This window comes from Crocuta crocuta, unplaced genomic scaffold (assembly GCF_008692635.1).
Source record: "Crocuta crocuta isolate KB4526 unplaced genomic scaffold, BGI_CrCroc_1.0 scaffold385, whole genome shotgun sequence".
NCBI lineage: Eukaryota > Metazoa > Chordata > Mammalia > Carnivora > Hyaenidae > Crocuta > Crocuta crocuta.
In genome coordinates, this window is record NW_027533270.1 from 767,856 (window position 1) to 769,082 (window position 1,227).

Sequence of the window (1,227 nt, forward strand, 5' to 3'; positions counted from 1 at the left end):
ATGTGGACTGAGCTTTTATTACTGTGATTACTATAATCACAGGCAGAGGATTAGAGACATCATTAATTTAACAGGAACTTAAGTCAGGTCCTACTGTGTACGCAGCATTGTGCTCGGCAGGAGAGAACTAACAGGATGTGCAATGGTAGCGACAACACGTATACACATGACATAATTAATAACGTGGATTTCTGCCAAGTAAGTTCTAAATTGTGTGTAATCGGGCACAAGGAAGTGAAAATATTAAGTTGTGTGAGGATTCAGGAAAATAAAAGAAACCAGCTTTGACTGCAGAGCTTGGGAGTTTTCATCTCCATTTAGCAATTTTGTACTGAGTGTTGGGGCGCACAGTGCTGGAGCGCACGGTGCTACGACTCAGTCCCTATCCCGGATCTCCAGGACAGCAGCATCTGCTAGAAACATAATGTGATGGAAAAGAATGAAATTGGACCCCTATCTTACACCACTCACAAAAATTGGCTAGGAATGGATAAAGGACTTTCACATAAGACGTGAACTGTAAAATTCCCCAACGAAAGCATTGGGAAAAAGCTTCTTGACCTTTGTCTTGACAATGAGTTTTTGGATTTGACACCCAAAGCACAGACAACAAAAGCAAAAATCAACACGTGGGACCACAGCAAACGACGAAGCTTCTGCACAGCAAAAGAAAAATATACCAAAAAATGTGAAGGCAACTTATGGAATGGGAGAAAACATTTGTAAATCATATTTTTGACGATAAGGGGTTAATATCCAAAACATATCAAGAACGTGTACAACTCAATAGGGAAACACAATCTGATCAAAAATGAGCCAAAGGTGGGAGCCTGGCTGGCTTAGTCGGAAGAGCATGCAACTTTTGCTCTCAGGGTTGTGAGTTCGAGCTCTACATTGGGTGGAGAGATTACTTAAATAAATAAACTTAAATGAGCAAAAGGAATTGAGTAGATATTTCTCCAAAGAAAACATACAAGTGGCCATGAGTACATGAAATGATGCTCAGCATCACTAAACATCAGGCAAATGCAAGTCAAAACCACAATGAGACATCACCTGTTAGAATGGCTATCATCAAAAAGCCCAAAGATAGTAAGGCTTAGCACAGATGTGGGGAAAAGAGAAGGCTTGTACGTGGTTGGTGGGAGCGTAAAATGGTAGAGCTTCTGTGGAAACCAGTGTGGAGTTTCCTCAAAAAATTAAGAATAGAACTACCAAATGAGAAAT